We start from the raw sequence: 18,034 nt of genomic DNA on the forward strand, positions 1-18,034 counted from the left end.
GATTTTCAAAAGTGGGTCAAACCCCGAGGTCATTTAGCAACTCTAATTGAAGTTAAAGAATATAAAGAAATGCATGTTATATTTTAATTCATTCAGTAATATTTTTGTAAACATTCAAAAGCTAATATCAGGATAAATCTTCATATTTAATGGGATATGATACAATTTAAAAAAAAAAACTGGAAATTAAAAAAAATATATTAAACAAAAACTAATGCTTATGCAAAATATCGAAATCCAGTTTCAAATTAAAAGAGATATCAATGTCCATCAGCAAAACATAACTCCTCCCATATATCTTTAGTATAAAAGAGACTTCACTTCATTTCTTAATTATCTGTGAGCAGAAAACATGTTGGCTGCATTAGGATTATTGGTGTTTTGTGCGGCAGTATCGTGTCAACGATCTCCATTGGTAAGCGACATAATTACATGTACCTTACTCTAAAAGGAGTTACCAGTATTAACTATGTACTGTAAGTTAAAAATAACCCTTGACCTCTGACTTTCCTGGCGTTCTCAAAATCTATCAAACCTACAAAGTGTTTTTAATCTGTGTTTACTGATGTAATGAAAAATATTTTACAAACAAGGGAGTGTTTTATTCTTTGCTCACTTTCACTAATTTACAATTTTCAGTTGTTAACGAGTACATTACTAATTAATTACTCATGTACTCATTAACATTTGAAAATTGCAAATCGGTGAAAGACACTAATGTTACCGTGATTTTGAAAATTTAAAATGCATCAAAAATCATCTAGAAGAAGAAGACATAACATTCATTATGACGCTGCTGGCAACCCCAACATCATCGGAATCGAAAGGTAAAAGATATGTTGAATCATATCACTCATTCTATTCAAAGATAAAGTTAGGGATTTTAACGTCAAGTTTTTATACAGTTTTTATATTAAGAAAAAGCTTGTCTGTTTTGTGAAAAAAGACAAAGAGCTTTAAGAAAAATATAGATTTATCTCCAAATAAAATACGAGTACAGTTGAGATGACTCATTTTTTTAAACAGTTATAAAATTCAAAATGATTCCAAAGTTATTGTCTCGTCTAAGAAGAACTGTAAGGGTTGCCGACCGACCGCGACGGTGCGTACACTCATAACAACGTCATGTCAAGTCTAGACCATCCGTGAAATCGCCACGTTACTACCACTGAAACTGCTATTATATAGTTTGTTTTCATGAGTCGTTTGACCTGAGCAACTTCTGCACTCTTTTCTGTGGCGTAGATTTAATTGAGGTGCATTTATAGTGGCTTCCGGTAAAGCCTCGTGTAACAGTACTCTAACATAAGGGCTCACTTTTATACCGTCTAAAAATTACACAAAATTTTGAATGAAATATCACATACATGTACACAATGTGGCACCACAGTGTATGTAGTTTGATATAACAAATAAATTTCAACAATTCAATTAAAACAAATCGACACCAGTTAACAGTATGTATTTCTACCCTTATAGTATAGGTTTAAGTCTAATACATTTAATGTACAACAATTTTGACATTGGTCTTGCTTTACAATCTCACATCAAAATTTCATATTCAAAAAATCTGAAATTTTTATATGCCACCAAACGTTTAAATCTATGGCATGTTAAATGTTGCAATATTCAATCTTTTCCATTTCTATTGTATAACTTTCCATTTATATTCTGTAATTTTCCATTTGCATTGTATAATTTTCCATTTGTATTGTATAATGTTTATTTTGATTCTATAATTTCTCATTTGTTTTGTATAATTTTCCATTTGTATTGTATAATTTTCCATTTGAATTCTATTAATTTCCATTTGTATCATATAATTTTACAATACAAATGGAAAAGTATACAATACAATAGAAATTATACAATACAAATGAGAAATTATACAATACAAATTTTAAATTATAGAATACAAATGGAAAATTATAGAATATAAATGGAAAATTATAGAATACAAATGAAAAATTATACAATACAAAAAAAAAATATACAATTCAAATGGAAAACTATAGAATACAAATGGAAAATTACACAATATAAATAAAAAAAATTATACAATACAAATAAAAAAAATATAAAATACAAATGGAGAATTATAGAATACAAATAAAAAAAAATACAATACAAATGAAAACTTATAGAATACAAATGAAATATTTTACAATACACATGGTAAATTATACAATACAAATGGAAAATTATACAATACAAATGGAAAATTGTACAATACAAATGGAAAAGATCGAATATTGCAACGTTTGACATGCCATATAAATCTTGCAATGGTGCTTTTACTAAGAAATTTGTTGTTGTTTATACTGTTAAAATTATATCATTTTTGAATACTGTAAACGTACTTTTCCCACGGAGTCATAATTCCGCGGAATCACAATTTCTGTTCAATCCGCGGGTAGAAAATTACGCAGATTTTTTAGACTGCTTTTTATGCCTTAACGAGGTTCGCTCCTGAGCTTTTGAGCAGATTCTTATCTTAACCTATATTTCAAAAATTCTGCATAATGTTTTAATTCTTACAATAAATTTGGATTCTACAATGCCAATTTAACTATATTCAGTTAAAACTCCATGATTAAATTCCATACCAAAAGCATTAAGTGAGGAACTATATTTTGTGGCGGAAGGATTTTTAGAAGAAAATGATCATTTTTTCTCTTTCGAAGAATTAAAAGTATGTTAAGTTTGGATTCCTATTTTTACATGTAGTCTGCACACATAGTTCTTTTGTGCAGTGGACTGTTTTATACTGGTCCTAAATTATCTATTAAAAAAACTGTCATGAATTCTATCATCACATTTGATAAATATAGCAAATATATTGTGGAAATGAAGAAAAAAAATAGCCCTAATTTAAGCTTAAAATTAGCACTATTTTAGTAATATTTAAAAATTAACATCACAGACCCCCACTCTTAATTTTCTTTTCTGAATATATACGATACTTTTAATCATTCTTCTTAAATTCAGTAAAATGTCATTACTTTCAAATGATTTTTTTTGCTTGTTAAATTTTAATACCAGAAAAATGAAAATGTTTGAGTGCAAAAAGGTCAAATAATTGAACAGGCGGAGTAATTCAAAAATTTCTTCGTTGTTACAAATTTTAATGTGTCTATTTAAGATGAAATAAGACTGTGTTTGTTCACCATAATTTATTTGAACAAAAAATATTGAAGGAAAAACTTTAAAAATTGATTTATGTGTAAGACGTATTTACAGTGCAAAAAGGTCAAACTAAATGCTCTGTAGCGCCAAAAGAAGCGCATTGACCCCCATTTTTTGTTTTGATTTTTAATAAAGCTATGTGTATAAATTATAAAAATATACTTGATAAAAAATTCTCATTACTTTTGATGGCAGGATCCAACCTCCTTAAATGTACTTTAAATACCCTGGGACATATTTCTGCATATTAAATTAATGCCACGCGGAAAAAAGTATGTTCTTCTACGGTATATATGTTACATGGGCTACTTTTAACAGGAAGCATTGGAGACAAGTGACGATATATCCAGTCTGGAACGGAAGTCAGGAGGTTTAGTACTTTCATCCAATACTAAGATTAGGACGGCCAGGATTTCTATAAAGAAAGATAAGGTGTTTCTATGAATAAGTTTTTTATGAATGTTGATAAAAATTCAATACCATATTTGTCGTTTATGTTATACGCTGCATATTTTAAGGTCACCTGAGTCACTCAGGTGACCGATTGTTATCTGTTTTCGTCCGTCGACTTCGTCGTCCGTCGGTCGTAGCATGGGGCTCTGTTTAATACATAGTGAAAATGCATTTTTTTTTTTAATTTTCACCTCTGCTCCTGGGCATTTAGCAAACAAACTAAATGCATAGTTATGATGAGCAAGGGTACCTCTTCCAAAATTCTTAATTTCATCGTCCCTGGGACAGGGTTTCTGATGTTAGGGCGGATCTCTGTTGATCATACATTGAAAATGCATTAATTCTTTAAAAATCTTCTCCACTGCTACTGGGTATTAAGCAAACCAGCTGAATGCATAGTTATGATGATCAAAGATGTCTCTTCTGAAATTGTGAAATTCTTGGCCCCTGGGTCTGGACTCTGGTGTTCTGGTGTTAGGGTGGGCTCTAATGATTATATAGTGCAAATGCATTAATTCTTTGAAAATCTTCTCTGCTCCTGGGTAGTAAGCTAATAAAATAAGTTCATAGTTATGATGAGCAAGGATGCCTCTTCCAAAATTGCTTATTTCCTGACCCCTGTTCTTGTTCATTGAATGACATTTGCCACTGTGTTCAGACAGTCATTTCTGCATTCACTTTTGTACTTTCTATTTTGAAATTTGCTTTCATTTATTATTCATTTTTAGCATAAAAAGGCTTCAAAAAACTACTTACTCTCCAAACTTTATAATTTTTTAAATATTGCTGATATATGATTATGTATAATCATATAAGAATGTTTTTTCCTAAGTTATTTTTTTTTCATATGAACCCCTGTAAATATGTGTCATATAAAAGCGTCGAAGAGAGGGTTTCTGTTTCACAAGCACGTGTGTTCTACCCTTTCAGAGTTCGATTATGATTTCTTTTTAATTCTGTATTGTAGGTTGTAAGTCATACTTCTCAGACTTGTGATCCGCCATGCGAAAATCATGGAATTTGTATGTCCAGTTATCAAAGATGCATATGTACACCAAGTTTTAGTGGCAACAGATGCGAGATACCAAAGGAATTTCAGAATCAGAGTAATTCTTTAATCTTTTAATTTTGAATACTTGTACTATCAAGTTCATTTGAAATTCCAACTATTTCTGGACTTGATTAAATTGACTTTCAGGGAATTTTTATCCAAATATTTAAGTGTTCTAATATATTTAAAGATTCGTCAGAAACACGTTCCGATGCGCCGAGAGAGGGTGTTGATACATCGATTTTTAAGTAACTAATTTTACAATTTCTGAGTTAAAATTTTGGGTTGAGACTCAATGATTTGAACTGCTTATTTTAAGATTTCATACTAAATCCGATAATTTTTTAGTCGAAAACACTCATATTTTCGGTTGACTTTCATATAAACTTCTTGAAACATTATTGTCGATATCATTTAAGCATTATTAAAAGAGGGGAAATCCTACTCCGAGAAAGAAAGAGGGGGGATTTGAAAAGTTGGCTCTAATGTGAGATTTCCCCTCGGGGGAAATCCAACTCTAGAGTACAGATTCCGGGGGGGGGGGGGGGGGACTGGCTATGGTGGAAATCCTAGTACTCTACAACACCGGTAAATAGGAAATTTTCTTTAATACCGGTAAACAGTAGATTTTTCTTTATTACCAGTAAACAGTAGATTTTTCTTATTACAGGTAAGTAGCAGATAACTCTTTGGCTTTGAATATTATAAACTGCTGATATACATAGCAATTGAGTGTAATTTAGAAAGGGGGTGTCCAAACGCACTTAAAAGGAAATCTCACTCAGAAATTATTCGATAAACAAAACGAAAAACACAGCAGAAATACCAGGCAATAATGTCTCACATGGAATCAACCGTGATTGACCGAAGCCGATCACAAAAACGTGTGTAATAAAAATGCTAAATCCCTATGTATATTTATGACGTTATCATGAAATGATATGGCTTAACGTCAGACTGGGTAGTGCGGCTACATCTTTCAAAAAATAATGATTGAATGCTTATATTTACATTTTATAACCCCTTGCCTTGACTACAAATGTGATTTATATTTCAAAATCCCTGTATTATCCTTCGGGTAGGTTACAATTAATGGAAGATCCATTGCAACAGCTTCTATTCAATGTGAGCCACAGGTACTTGTGGACACGACCCCCCCCCCCCCGATATTCAACCCCGGGGCTTTTTGGACATTTTTTTCACAAATTATATTTATTGCACTTATTCATCATGTGTACCATAGGAAAAGATCGTGAAAACCTCAAAATAATCGTTCCACACAAAAAAATGCCTCATTATACATTATAAGATCTCTTTTATAATGTATAGTGGGGTATTTTTTGTGTGGAACGATTATTTTGGGGTTTTCACGATCTTTTCCTATGGTACACATGATGAATAAGTGTAATAAATATAAATTGTAAAAAAAATAAAAATGTCCAACAAACATCGAGGTTGAATGGGGGGGGGGGGGATCCTGTCCACAAGTACCTGTGATGTGAGCGTGAATTTTTATTTCCGTTTATGACGTTGCAATTGCACGGCGTTCAACGCTTTTGAATAAAATAAAATGCATACTTAAACCTTTTGACCCCCCCCCCCCCCGTCCGTGTTATGGTGTTTTTGAATGCCGTAGTTTTTAAGCAAAAATAAATGTGGAATGTATTTACACCGATAATGTTCGTAAAATATAGTGTTTATTGTATTGTTTTAAAGTCATGGTTTATATTAAAATAGCGTCGAACATATTGGCATTGTTGAAGTTATACAGAAATTTTTAGAATTTTTTAGTATTTTGGACAGTTTTCGTATTTCCAAAATCAATCAATTGTTTGAATATTTCAATTAACAACAGGTTAAAACACAAATGTATTTCTCCTTATATAATCGCGTTTAATGAGTTAAAACTGAAATGCAATATGAAAATCATGAAATTATACCGAACTAATAAAATAACTGGGCTTTGGGAAAATAAATTCTATTTTTTGAAATTCACATCCATTTTTAACGAAGTAGAACGTTTATTGAATATACTTTGCTTTTTTATTATCTAGCATACAATTTTGAGGAAAAACTTTGTTTTGAAAGTTACCCGAATGACAGTCTTAACTTTACCAGGGCTTTTGTAAGTATATTTCTATTGTTTATCCGAAACCTTAAGGACTTAGTTGCCATAGCCATTTTTAGACTATTTGATCCTCCTGGAAAATTAAAAGAAAAGATAGAGAGAGAGAAGGATGGAGGGAGGGAGGGAATAGCAATGAATATTATAGCTGAAACATAGGGTTTTTTTCCCCAAAGTTAGAAATAGTTTACGGCTAGAAAAATCACTTTCGAATTTTTTTACTTGGATACATATATGTTAGGTAATTTTGACCATCCGGTCTCTTTTACCAGGGACGTAGCATCGTTTTTGAAAGTGGCAGCCAGAGAAAATTTCAACTTACCTGAAAAAAACTTGACAAGCAAAAAAAAAAGGGGGGGGGGGAAATTGTCCAAACTCGAAAATAAAATCCTATTTCGTGCGGTGGGGGGGGGGGGGGTAGGTTCCAACTTTTTTCAGCACCAAATTTTATTCATACACTACTACAAAACCCTTATTTGACTATACTACAACAAAAAGTTGGGGGGGGGGGGCAACCGGACTTTCAATTAACCTTTCAAATAGTAATGAAAAATCTTTGAAAAAAGTGGGGGGGCCAGGCCCCCTGCCCCCCCCCCCCCCCCCCGTTGCTACGTGCCTGATTACTTCGTACTTCTCATGCAAAGAATGGAGGCGAACATGACTTGGACAATCCCTGCTCTGAGACAAGATATTTCTCAATTCTAAATGTTTATGGAAATATATATTTTTTCAAAAAAAAAATGTTATCAGTATAATCTTTTACACATTTGATTTCTTTATTTTATTGAATTAATGGTTGATAAACAATTCATTTTTCAGTTGTTTGTAAGGTATGTGAAAAGAAAAAAAATATCAAATCCATACCTCTTACAGTTCTCGAGATATAAGGTGTGACAGACACTCTGTTCTGCAGGCGACACAAGAAAGATTCTCACATAGTAGGATTCGAAACTTCTCCGAAGCTCGAGGCAATGTTAAACCTCTAGGCAATAAAGCCTTCTTATCATAGAAGTACATGTATGTCAGTATAGTTAAAATAAACTAGATTGATGAAGCATCTCATTTTTTTCAGAAATGTTCGACTTTCATATAGAATGGATTCAGACTCCATTTTTGAAACATAAAACAGATTTCCCAGATAAATGAAGGATGGAGACTTGACTTATTAATGTTCAAAAATCATTTCTATGGCGCTAATACATGAAGACCTACATATAAAATTATCAAATAAGTCATTCAATAAAAAAATGAAACAAATGAGTTAAAGATGAAATAACTGACAACATGAGTTAAAAAAAAATACTAATATGTAATTTTTCCATAAACTTTGAAAATAGCTAAAGAGAACTATATTGTTTCAAACCGGGGTTGTCTTCGCCTTGTTATTTTAACTTTATCTATGAAAAATGTTAATTATCCATTTTGATACACCGAATTCAAATATTTTACGTTTGGTTAAAACTTGTATTAGTAAAATCGACTGATCATGAATATCTTCTTCATGAGTTTTATAAAAAAAAATTTAATCATAGTAATTAAATATCTTATTCAGATCTCTTCTCTTCGTAGATCTTATATGTATACTCTCTGAAGGGCACTGATTGGAATTTTTAGATTATATTTATAAAGTTTTTTTTTTTTAATTTATACACAAAATATAGATCATCATGCTGTTTTCTTCAAACGTCTTCTAAAACATTGTTTGAATTCATCTTAACGAAATCAAGAATGCCACATCTTTAAAACAAAATCATTGTAATAATCTTTCATCAACCAGATTTTTATTATTTAATTCAAAATTAATTTATATGATGATATGAATTATCCATATATATAGAGATCAAAATTCATCCCTTCTCGAGTGAATGGAAGTTACTATGCTCTCCTCCAATCTTCAAGTAGATCAACTCAGACAGCAACTATGTTATCACCAACACCTCTGACAGGTTAATTATTAAGAAAATAAGTGAAAATAAGAAAAATCCTTTTATTAAAAAAGTTATTGTTTCTTACCGTGAATGTATCCATGTAATTTCTGTAATACGCCGTTTTTATCTTATAATAAGAATCTTCAAAAGCTTCATTGTTTTATTAGTTCTTAAAATGTTTAATTAAAACATTTATTATTTATTTATTAGAATTATTGCATTCTAAAACGAACTTTATATATGATATACAGTTATGAAAATATGAAATGCTCTTTAACAAATTAAAATGGATATTCTTTTTATTTAATTTTCATTTAGGAAGCGTGCGTGTAAAATTTGATTACATCACAAAAGGGAACGGCAAGTTAAGCCTTCTTTACAATACATACAAAAATGTCGAAACGGCAACGGCTTCGTCAGTATTCAAGTCCACTACCAACGGGGTATGGAAAACAGAAAACGTTATCATACCAAGCAAACAAGCAACTGTAAGTTCAGTTACGTGTATTATAGTTTCTAGCTATAGATGTGTCTATTTGATTTAAAGCTCTTGTAATATTGTAAATTTTGAATTTACTGCCACCCATTTACTAGATGATATATTGACTTCTTGATTTATTTTTGTGGCCAACAAACTGTGTATACATATAAAATATTATTGTATGATTAAATAATTCCTAGCTGTGTGATTGACTGAGATCTTACATTAAAAAAATATGTTACTTTATATTGACCTTCACATGACCTTGCAGGTCATTATACGGATTAATTTATTTATTTATTTATTTTTACATTGGACTAAAATTAAATGGAGAACGTTAACCTCTAAATTGATAAAATTACTTATGAAAAGTCTTTTTCCCATTCCTGCCCCCCCCCCCCCCCCCCTCCAACTTCGATGCTATGTGTCTGACATTTTATTTCTCCTTGAAATAGGTTAAGTAAATCTAATTCTATTTTGGAGGTCCGTGTTTGCTCTGCTCCTATTTTGTATTGTTTAATGGACTTTTGAGCTTGAATACTGTTCGTTATCTCCATATATTTCATTCAATTGATTATGATTATTTTGACCATGCTTTTCTCATTGCGTTTGGCTGAGACTAAAAACAAATGTAAACAAACAAACAAGAAAGGTAAAGCTTGTTCAACGAGTTTGTATCGTTTAATTATCAAATAATATAATAAAACAATTATTGTGTTTTACGCAATATGATGATTTAGCCACCCTCGAAGTTAAATATTTACCTCGTCCTTCGGACTCGTCGCTGAATATTGTATTCCTAAGGTGGCTAAATTTTCGTATTGTCCTGAAAAACAGCAATATTTTTTAAACAATGACCGTATTGCTTTCAGCAATACAATTGTATATAATTAAGCCCGATAAATGCTGCATCTTCCTGATAATTAAATTATTACAATTTTCTGAGATATATTAATACTCTGCTTTCTTTACATCAGTATATGTTCCGTGGCTATGTTGGCGGTGAATTCAGTTCCTTTGGGTACCTTGGTGCTGTTGCTATTGACAATGTAGAGGTGACCTCACTCAACACCACATAAGAACTTCTTTTAATTTTTGCAGAATTTTGTAAGTCAGCTTGTAATGAGATTTCATTAAAGATATGTGCATACATTTGAAGATATTACTTTTCATTTATGCCAATATTTCTAATGCCTTTTGGGCATTAAATATGGTACATATACATCATTAGTTTCATGCAAATCATCGTATGAATTTTAAGTATGGGCATATTTGATTTGAATTATAAACTACATAATAGCCAATATCTAGATAGCTTATATCTTTATATGATTTAAGAGCAAGGATTAATAAGATTTTACGACTGGAATTTCTTCGGATATGCCATATTAAATGAAATGTTTTTATTACATACTCAGTAAATGAGAAAGAAGAAGGGGTAGTTTTGGCTTTATTATGCCCTTAAAATTTGAAATTTTCAGGAGGTTTTGAAACTTGCTTAAATATAAGTTGTATATATAAATGTTATAACTCGTGAAAGAATGCCATAACTCATTAGTTGGGCCGTATAGGTGGGCCGTTGTAGAAACACGACGTCACTATTCTGTTACTTTCCAAGTTAAAATAGAAAAAACATTTAAAATTTTCTTAAAATATTTATGGGCGATGCATGTGGTCTATATTGTCTGAAAGAAAATGCCATTCAACATTGAAGTCTTCTGCAACTTTTCAAGAAAATACGGAAAAGTAACAAGTCCATAATGTCGCAATTAACATTAAGAATGTAACATAAGAAATTGTTCTGTATCAGACCTAACTGCATGAAGTTTGAAAAGTTCAGAAAGCATAAGTCTTGAATCATATTTCAAATATATACAGAGCCAGATTTGTATTGAAACCGTTCTTCTTTTTTTTTTTTACGTTGACTATCAGTCGCCCGAGTGGCGCAGTGGTAAGAGGAAAAAAAACAGAAGATGTGTTATTATTTATTTTTTCTTTTTGAAGTTTTTGTTTCTCTGTTATGAATGTTTTTCTTAAAAATTGTACTGTATATAATGATGATTATTAATAAAAGATTACAAAAAAGAGCGTTTTCTTCGGCATAAGGAGTTGATCCTAAGTCACGGGTTGGAATTACAGGCTTTTGTTTCTGTAATAATTTTTTAATCCATAATATAATAATAACACAACTCCGAACTATAAGTCTCCAAAGTTTTAAGTTCGGTTATATCCAACTCCGAATTACATGAAGAACCTCCCTCCCCAGAATCGCAGTCATTTACATTTTCAGAGAAAACGCACTGGCAAATTGTTTATCACCATTGCCTTCTACGTTATCTGCACAACCGTACATGGCATACTTGTCTTTATTGTCTATTATCTCCGTAAACAGCGTCAAAACTCTGCTCGCCGACTGGAAAATTCGACTCACACCAAGAAAAGGTTATGTACAAATCTCGGACATATTCTCTTTAGAGAAGTGGACAGGCTTTCGCCTACATCCACTTCTCTTCGCAAGCCTTCATGTTTTGATTCTGGAAAACGTGTAAATCTCGAACCGGTGACGGTCTACACTTCAACTGACATTTCGTCTAAAATACGTCTGAATGTACGTAATAGACGTGTTATATTATCAATTTTAACATAAATACACACAATTGTTACAAGAAAACTGACCTTTAAGTATTGTTAATCCATTTTCACAAGTTCTCCATCCCGGATTTAAATTATGTGCAAGTAACTCTTGAAGTATTCAAAAATCTCTAATTCGGATAAAAATGGAAACTATTTTTACAAAATAATAATGAAACGAGAGAAATCGTCTACTCTGTTTAAACTAACGAGACAGTATTTCCTCAAGTTTCGTTCAAATTCTTTTGATCTTTGTTTTGAATCTTATTTCATTTCTCGGGAAAGGTAGAGTTAATATCGTTTAAAAATAAAAGAAAATATTTTTTTAGTATTGTCAGTGAGGAAGTAATGAAGTATTTTTTAAGCTCAAATTTACATTTAAATTGTATTAAAATAGTAAAAATAAGTATAGGTAATAATATTAATTTTGAATAATATGCTAAATCAAAAGTGAATTGTCAAAAACTTTTCTTGAACATTAAAATACGTCTTCGCCAATTTTTCCAAATTATCCGACTTAAAATTTTCAATTTTTTCTTATAAGCTGTGGTAGATAACATTAGTTTAAATCCGGGATGGAGAACTTGTGAAAATGGATTAACAATACTTAAAGGTCAGTTTTCTTGTGACAATTGTGTGTATTTATGTTAAAATTGATAATATAACACGTCTATTACGTACATTCAGACGTATTTTAGACGAAATGTCAGTTGAAGTGTAGACCGTCACCGGTTCGAGATTTACACGTTTTCCAGAATCAAAACATGAAGGCTTGCGAAGAGAAGTGGATGTAGGCGAAAGCCTGTCCACTTCTCTAAAGAGAATAATCTCGGACAGAGAGCAGATTTAAAAATGAGTGGGTTTAAAAATTCAACTCTAATGTTTTAATATTGCAGTGAAAAGATAAAATTATTTTTATTTCCCATTAAAAACATTACGATATTTTTCCGATGTAATTTTAGAAACAGGTTTTAGCCAATAAAAATCCATGAACAAGGAGGGGGGGGGGGATTCCATGTAATTCGGAGTTAGATACCTTGTGTTATTCTTATACTAAGGGTTAAAAAAATTATTACAGAAGCAAGTGCCTGTGGCTCGAATCCACTGTACGACGTGGAAACCGGTCCTTTGGAGACCGTATAAATATAAACCGAGGTCCTGTGTTGCAGTCGGTGCTGGCACGAAAAAGATCCCTTAGTGCTCAAAGGCTTTAGTGCCGAATACAGGTCTAAATTTGCAGCCCTTCTTCGGCTAGTGGTGGCGTCTCCATATGAGTAAAAGATAATACATGCACATGCAAAAACGTTATAACTTAAGTACCTCTTAATATCTTACACTGCACAGTTAAGCGGGTTGAACGGGGTGTCACGAACATCTCAAAACATACGTGACAAGTATGAAGTTCCTTTACATAATTAACTATGCCCTGTCCTTGGAACAGTTCCTTGGCCAAAGGGAACGTATTTTTTAAATAATGATAGAGGGTTTATAATTATGATGCAAATATTTTGCAATTTATTTTTAATGATTTACAGTTTTATCCATATATTGTCAACTTAGCTCCACCATGACCCCAAAGGTAACGAAAATGATAATTGTTGTAGTCTTTCTTGTGTCAAAGTATAGTAAAGGGCTCAGTGCTCATTATAGCTATGCATCTACATGTATAATATAAAGTCCAAGCGAAATAAAGAGGATTCTTACTTTAAAAAAATAAATAATGAACTTAAACCCAATAAAAGCCCTGAAGACTTTATCCATTTGAGTATTTTAATATCGTAATGATTATGGAGAGCAGAGATCTTATCTTTATATCTGAGTAGAGTTTGTCTGTTAGGTTGTCCACAATCAGTGAGGAGTGTGTTTGAATGTTGTATTAATTTTGAAGGATTTGTACCTATATGTATCCCTAGGAAGTGTTATAATTTATTATGCAGCTAAACTTACATATATACTCGTACAAAATTCCCAAGTGACAGGGATGGTTGAAAACGTGCATACATGCCATACAGCTTCCCGAATGAAACAAATTTTAAATAAATTAGTATAGTTTTCATGATTCCGAATGGTGATAAAAGGAGAGTGGAAAAATTACGCTTCCATTAGCATTTTCTTTTCATAAATACTAGACCAAATATAATCAGATCTTTATAACTTTGCGCTTTTTCATAGAGAAAAGATATATGAAAATTCAAATTGAAATCATCAAATTAATGAACTTTAAAAGGCACTTTATATAATGCTTCTAATTGAGGTATTCAAGCTTTATAATTATACCCAGTAAATACACGGTGACAGAATGTCATTTGGATATTTCTAAAAAGTACTATGAAGAATTGTTATTGAAAAAATGAAAATTTTCTGAACCGATATAAAAATTTGGGAGGTCAACATTACCGCTCCAATGACACACACATTTCAATTCATTATCGCTTCATTTCTTCGAAATTTCGGTGATTATCACCGCTACATTTTATCAATAAGACCGTTGCCGATTACAACTTTTACCGCTACATATCTAATCTGCCAGCAATGGCACGGAATATGAGTTCCATTTCAATATAATTCACGCACAACGCAGTACAGTTAAGGCTACACATGAAGATAATATGGTAATGAGGTCATAATGAGGTTTGACGTCATGACAGTTGCTCCGCCCTGATAGATCTATATAAGGAAATAGAGCTCAAAAAAGTCATTTAATGATGATTGCGAGAATTTGTAATGCATGTCTGTATTTTCATGTTTAAATAAATAACCATTAGTGATTTTCTTTTATATAAAAACAAAATGTCTTCGAAATAATTCTCTTTTTTGGTGTCGTTTGGCTGCATTCGGCTTCAGCCAAGCGCTTGCACTCGGTGACACGGAATGTTGTTTACGTCTAAAAATGTGGCGACAGGAGCTGAGATATGCAGTGGATAAATGCAACAAGCAGGCAATCTTTAAAGAAGATATGGATAAAATAAGAAGCCTAAGCTTTGTTTATCGCTTTGGTAAGAAGATGATGACTTTATTTCGGGAAATCATGGAAAACTGGTATGATCTGCACCACCTCCCTAGGCCAGGTCCATTTCTGTTCATTTAGGTGTGTATGCGCGTATGTATCAACATGTAGGCCTAAACATACTATTGTTTACATCAATGTAAAATAACCTTGTACATGCACAATAACATGTATTATTACAGTCCGTCACAAACTGTAATGCAGTGCCTTGTGTGTATGCCCCCCCCCCCCTTCCCCCACCCAACCACACATAATAAAAGTTGCACACTTTTAACAATTTAATTTGCACTGAATATACAGAATTCTTATCATACAAACATGTTACATAATATAAAATGCACAGCATGACATGAATTGATATCAAATAATAATTTAGATGTAGTCACACTTGTAGTGTATAGGCCTACATGTATGTGAAGTCAAACTGCACAGTGCACAATGTATGTACACTGTAAATACAAGAGTTCAAGACCCTGTTAACTTTAATTTATACCTCTGACAATCAAAAATACCAATCAAAAATAAATGAAATTTAAGATTTCAGTTTTTTACCAGTGCTTCATATTTTAAATTTATTTTACAACTTGTATCTATCTGTAGATCACTAGGCTGTAAATTTGTACAATTTCTATATTAATGAAGATAAAATATTTGAATTTTCATTAGTCTGACTACACATAAATTAAGTCAGTCTTATATGTATATACATGTATTAATTTTATAAACTGTTTATATGTGCATTTTTTTTTTCATTGTAGCTGCTAAGTGTTGTCTACAGGCTGAAGAATGAATAAAACTGGCATTACATCACCCAGAATTATCAAAATAGATCGATGCATCAGTTTCTCCACTAGGTATGATCACTACTAGTAAATAGTAAAAAAAAAATCTCACATTCATTATATAGTATGCCAGTGTAATATTTTTTTTTTCAATTTTGTTTAGGTGAAAGAATCAAATGTTACCTCTAGTATATTGATTTTATTTTTTTTTTTTACTTTAACTATAGCTACCAATCTGCTCTTGCCAATGTTATAGGTTTCAATTTTCCAGAAAAATTATGTATGAAAAGTTTGTTTCCATTTAAATTAGGAATTTCAGAAAATAAAGTGTAGCATGGTTAATGTTTTGCACAATGCAATGTCATTTCATTCTACAATAGTAATCATAATGGATTTCACTCATTACATATATATTGTGTTGTAGCTCCTCCCAAACAATTTGAGCAATTCATTCATTCAGGCAGCACATGTTTTCACCAATCAAGTAAAAAGGTATGCTCCTCAAGGCTGTAGGAACTGTGGGGGAGGGGGGGGGATAATTTTACCGACATATAGAATACTATAAAAACCATAGCTATATGCTTGTGCACCCTCAGTAATAAACCCTGATGATTTTTTTTTTTTAATTTTTATTTATTTATTTCTTTTTCTTGTCAAGGAATTTTTGGTAGTTGATATTACCCCCCATCTAAAAATGTATGCTCCCCCCCCCCCAACTGTAATTGCTTCCTACAGGCCTGCTCCACATTAGCTAAATGTATAAACCATTATACATATTCCTGGCAAGATTGTTGAAATGATTAGATAATAAAAACAGTAGAATTAAAATATATAGATGTATATGCTTTCTATGTTTCTCAACACCAATGAACTTTCCATAATGGTATTTCATTTTGTTTTCAGAATTGATTTCATCCAAAGGAACATTCGTGAACGGAATAATTTTGCACCTGCTCAGAATTACCTTCACAGCCTGCCTTTGAATTTGAAGAGCTGTGTTTATTAAATATATTTTCTACAAATATAATACTTTGACTTTTTAACTGTACAGTGGTGTGAAAGTTTGAAGGGTATTAAGATTTGAAACCTTAACGTGCATGTATTTTGTTGTTTGAGGTATACCAAAAAGATCTAAATTTCAGCATGAATATTGTGTCCACTTGTTTTTTTAACAGAGTATCTGTTTCTTGATTACAAATTTTTTCCTATGTTTATCTTGTTTGTGCATGGATTGATAGAAACTCAAAAAAAAGGAGACTACCCCCCCCCCCCCCATGTGATTTGTGCTAAAGTACCCAAAGAAGTAAAACCTGATATAAACTCGGTATAATAATTTATTTTTAACATGCAAGTACGGTATATGGTATCAAAGTAGCCAGAAGCAAACTGGTGGTGGTTGGGGTAGGGGGAGGGGGTTAGATCTATAGAAAGGGAAACGGTTATTAATTACACAGTGATGATTCCGTGAATTGGCTAAAATATCTGAAATAGGTTAGGGGTTGAAGGGCTGACAAAATATGGGCTTTAGCAAGCCCAAAATAGGTTAAATTGAGTGAAAAAATATAAGTGTTCAAACAACTTTTACATCATGACCTGGCTGAATGAACCGCATCGCCATTGTAAGGACGTCTTTATCATCCCTATTGTTTGTGTTTACCTTACTTGGAGATGAAAGGAAACTTCAGAATAATGCTGATTAGATCGAAACACGCACTAAACAATTTGAATTTTTTTTTTTAACCCGGACAAATTGGAAAGGGATCACTGCAAAAATAGAAAGTTCCAAAATATCGGAAAGCACTCGTAAATTATATCGGATTCTTGGATTCAAATTAGCGGAATTCCGCTAAATATCGGAACAGAATCATCACTGATTACAGGTGTAAGCACTCCAATCCCTTCCTCCTGGTTCTACAAAACTTTTAACTTAGTCTAGAATCCCTGAACAGTAGAAGGTTTGATAGCTACTACGAGAATCACATAGAATATATGTAAAAAAAAAAAAAAAAAAAAAAAAAAAAAAAAAAAAAAAAAAAAAAAAAAAAAAAAAAAAAAACTTAATTCTGTCAGATTGAGTTTTGATTTTTTTTATTTGTGTACTGGGGGAGGGGGATATAAATATTTAATTAATTGATAGGGCCTGTCTACTGTTTATTAGAAATGATTGAATCTTTCAATATTTTTTACCATGGGTATGATTGTAGTGCGGCAAATTTTTGGCCTATTGTGAAAAAACGTTTATATATCGTGGAGCACGGGCCCCTGAATTTCTATCAATAAGCCGTTATATGATTGATCAGAGTGATATATATATATATATATATATATATATATATATATATATATATATATATATATATATATACCCCCTCTATATATAAATACATATA

At 31.7% G+C, this 18,034-nt stretch overlaps 1 long non-coding RNA gene across 1 annotated transcript; it reads left to right on the forward strand.

The window, feature by feature from the left end:
* The first annotated feature begins 14,831 nt into the window (after window positions 1-14,831).
* LOC133178459 (uncharacterized) lies at window positions 14,832-16,608 on the forward strand. Its single transcript, XR_009719981.1, has 4 exons — window positions 14,832-14,943; window positions 15,621-15,716; window positions 16,069-16,136; window positions 16,548-16,608. It is a non-coding gene; the product is annotated as an uncharacterized LOC133178459 (long non-coding RNA).
* Window positions 16,609-18,034: the final 1,426 nt, after the last annotated feature.

Source organism: Saccostrea echinata, unplaced genomic scaffold (genome assembly GCF_033153115.1).
Source record: "Saccostrea echinata isolate AGI-Se365-2 ecotype Australia unplaced genomic scaffold, CSIRO_AGI_Sech_v1 ptg000001l, whole genome shotgun sequence".
NCBI lineage: Eukaryota > Metazoa > Mollusca > Bivalvia > Ostreida > Ostreidae > Saccostrea > Saccostrea echinata.